The sequence below is a fragment of the Parus major genome, chromosome 8, assembly GCF_001522545.3.
Source record: "Parus major isolate Abel chromosome 8, Parus_major1.1, whole genome shotgun sequence".
In the NCBI taxonomy this organism is placed as follows: domain Eukaryota; kingdom Metazoa; phylum Chordata; class Aves; order Passeriformes; family Paridae; genus Parus; species Parus major.
This window is the reverse complement of record NC_031777.1, coordinates 29,666,667-29,670,503: the sequence shown is the minus strand read 5'-3', so window position 1 is coordinate 29,670,503 and position 3,837 is coordinate 29,666,667. Positions and strand designations below refer to the sequence as shown.

The 3,837-nt window shown below is 51.1% G+C and overlaps 1 long non-coding RNA gene across 1 annotated transcript; it reads left to right on the top strand.

Moving 5' to 3' along the window:
- LOC117244784 lies at positions 1-2,888 on the top strand. The gene is made up of 2 exons (XR_004498516.1): positions 1-77; positions 250-2,888. It is a non-coding gene; the product is annotated as an uncharacterized LOC117244784 (long non-coding RNA).
- The last annotated feature ends 949 nt before the right edge of the window (positions 2,889-3,837 follow it).

Here is a 3,837-nt window from a genome sequence, read left to right as displayed (position 1 = left end):
CGGGGGAGGGCTCTCGGTCCCGCCGCGTCCCGTCCCGTCCCGTCCCGCGGCTGCTCCACGGCTTTCCCCCGTTGCAGGTAACCTCGGGGAGCGCCCTCGGAGCGAAGTTGGGAGGCAGCGGCGGTGCCGGCCGGGCCCTGCCGGGCTCCGCCGCCCCTCAGCGCCTCCGTGCCCGCGGCCGTGTCCCCGCCCGGCGCTCCGCCGCTGCCCTACCCCCGTAACCGGCTGTTTGTTTTCTTCCCTCCTCAGGCTCGCCGGGATTGGCGTTCAAACCGCGCTGGGGAAGATGGAAATTAAAACGAGGTTTGTTCCCCTCGCACCTCCCGAGGCCGGGCAGGGTGAGCAGCTCGCAGCGCTGGAAGATCCTCGAGCCGTGCGTAGGGGTGGGGAGGGACGAGCCCTGGGGCTGTGGGCAGGGAACGTCCCCAATTCCAGTCCCAAGGAATTTTGGTTCCTATGAAACAACTGCAAAAATGTCACCGGCCCCAAAGGGGCAGGAGGTGGAACTGGAGTTTAAAAAGCCAACCAGGCCAACTTAAACGAGTTTCAAAGGTGAGAACTGGCAGCAAACACTGGAAAGTAAAGGGTTTGTTTAAAAAGTGTGTGGAAATTTGCAGGGCCTTAGCAATAACAAGAACAAAAATGTGTGCTGGACTCCAAAACTAATGAGGGTTTTGCTATAAAAAAGGTGTTTTTTTCCAGATAAATGGAGTAAAGCTACTTGAGCTTTAGTCTGGCTGAGGCAAAGCAAAAATCAGAGTGTGTGTGAGATGCAGGATAACAAACTGTATTTGTACTGGGGGAAGAGGTGGATCCTCCAGAGAAAATGGCATCAGCCCCTGGAATACGGGTGTGACTCCAACAGTTGCTGTGCCAGAGGGTGCTGGGGACGAATTGTTCTCCCTCTCCCTTTAATACCGTGATCAGTAACTCCTGGAGCACAGTAAAATCCTGATGGAGTGATCAAAGCATGCTTGAATTGCAAAGCAGTGATTCTTCTCTCATCATCTCAGCCTGGGAAATGTAGAATTCCCAATCCCACCCCAAAATCAGTCCAATTCCTCACCTGGAATATCAATGGTGGTGTGAAAACACCTCAGAGTGAGAGCCAAGGGCTCGTTGCTCATGCAGCTCCTTTCCTTTTCAAAACCCACCCTTGCACGGACAGAATCCATTAATATTTTTAGCAAGTTTTTGTTGTGCTTTCCTAGCAACAGCCAATTCCTTAATGATTAATCCCCAAACAGTGGCAAATCTGCAAATTTGGGAATGCATGCTGAAGTCACCCATGCTGCCTGACGTCAGCATTGCATAATCTGTTGACTGTCCCCTTTTTATGTAATGTATGTTTGGAGTTTGTTTTAAAATGTACAAATGTGGTTTTTTTTTTTCCCCTGCGTGCTGCTCCTCTGATATTCCATGTTTGCCTCTCCATTGCCCTCTGGAGTTGCAAACTTGTAAGGCAGCGTGTTCACGGCTGGATCCAGCCGAGTGTTTTGTGTTTCTGTCTTAAAAACAGCCCTCTGGAGCATCTCTGCACCTTCTTTTTGCCAGGTGAGTTATTTAGAGTGTTAAAAAAAACCCCAATTTTTGGAGTTTCTGCTTCCTCTTGGTGGAAACGTGGAAACTTCTTGTGCTGCTGGAGTCCATCAACATCATAAATAGATTTTATTGGAAACTTGGTAACACATTAACTCGGGCAGCCTAAAACCGTGGTGTTTTTTTTTAAACTCGTTTCAGAACTTGATGTATCTGATTTCCTCAGGCAACCTGGGGGTTGTAGGAATAATTTGGTGATGTTTTCAAGAATGCCTGGTTTTAGGGAATGAAAAAACCAAGAAAGGGGTAAAGTTGTAGAAATACACAACAAAGTGGGGGATGAAGAAGTAGTTTCGTGATCTTTTCAGCAGTGCCTGTTTTTAAAGAAGAGAAAAAAACAGGCTGATGAAAATATAGGTTGATGGAAGCTTGTAATTTAACTAATTAATGGGATTGTGTGTGTCAAATGTTTTTATGTGGATTTGATGACCTAAAAACGCCACCTCAGACACCTGGAGGCCCCTCTTTGCTTCCTGCAGCTGCAGTCCCTGTGAGCACAGCTGGCACCGGGGGCTGCTCCCCTCGGCGAGGATCAGCCGTGCTGGCTCTGGAGACACACGTGCCAAGCTCCAGAGGAGCCCAGGGAAGGTGTGGGATGGGCTGGAAAATCCCAGCTCCTGGAAAATCAAGCAGCTGGAGCCTGGCAGGCTCAGGGCACAGTGTCGTGCCCGTGGTGATGCTGCTGTCCCAGAGTGGCTCCAGCAGCTTTCCTGGCTGCCTGCCACTGTCCCCACTGCTCCCTGACACCCAATACGAGCAGCATGAGCCAAGGGCTGGCTGGATTTAAGGGGGAGGAAGGGCTGGCTCCATGTAGGAGGCTTGGTTACTCTTTCTCCATTAAATCCAGCGTGGGTGGAATTGCCCAGAAGAAGCCGCCGCTTCAAACCACTCAGAGCTGCCGCCGTGGTCATTAAGATAACGCTAATTATGTGGGTAATTTCCTGGAGTGAACCTCAGCTGCAAAGCCACTTGTGTTAAAGCTCCTGAGGCTTTCACCTGCGGGGTGAGGCAGGGTTTTGGGGACACTGAGGACGCCGAGGACTCGGCAGTGCCACGGAGGGGCCAATGACTGCCAGGCTGCCCTGGCTCAGTTATCACAGTGCTGATGCTGTCTCTTGTAAAGGTACAGTACTGTGATAACTGAAGGATGGCAGCCATCTGAGCTTCACGGCATCCTGGGGCCACCAGAGCCACCCAGCCCTGCTCCACCGCAGCCTGCTCGTTTCACCTGGAGCCCTTGGTGGAAAAATCACGTTTATTTCAATAAAATATTACACACTTTGCCTCGATACTGGCTGTTTCGTCTTGGGAGGGCTTCCAGAAACGCTGGGCTTTGGAAATGTTCCGAAATGGTTCCCAAAGCGGGGTCCTGTGCAGCCTGCTGGATATTCAATAACAAAGAGGTTCCTCGGTGGGGGATACTTGGTAACAGAAGAAATTATTCTGTAGCAATAGAGAAAATGAAGCCCCTTTAAAATACTTTTTAATAGAAGGATACCACAGTCTTGGCTGGCTACTGTAACTCAGAGGACTCTAAGTGGAAATAAGTGGTGGGAAATGGAATCTTTAAGCAGTGAGGTCCCGGTGGATCAGGGACAGTCCTTGCAGGGTTTCCTCGGGGCTTCTCTGCTCTGTGAGTGGGAGGCTGAATTTCCTGGGTCATTTTTACCCCTGGAAATGAGGTGGTTTTTCAGGGAGCTGATCTTTGTGCCGTGTGAGTTAACTCTGCAGTGCTGGGACACGACAGCAGAGGGGCCCCGCGGGCCGGCTCGTGATGGGACTGTGAAATGCCAAGATTTTTGCATAAAGTAAGCGGAGCCTTGCAGAAATGTCCTGTTTCCCAGATTCCTGCCCTTCCCCGAGGAATTGGTGGCATTCAGGATGCCGAGGCTGGTTCGGCGCTCTCCAGAGTTCACTATTTACTCTCCATCCCGACGTTCAGCCTGGTCATTGACCCAGTGGTGTTTAAAATTCTTTCTGGGCTGGACAATTCATGTCCAGCAGGGCTTTGCCCTGTGCTTCCCTGCTGCTCGCGGGAGAGGACGGGAATTAGCCCTGAGATGGTAAGAAGATGGTTTTTCATTTCCCTGATGTGCACTGGGAGTTTTTGGGGCCAGCCTGAGACACTTAAAGGGGGGAATTTGTTCCTGGTGCTGTGACAGAGGCTCGAGGCTGGCTCTGGAGAAGGGCTCTGCCTCACCAGAAGCTGCAAACAATAAAAACAGACGTCCTGCTACC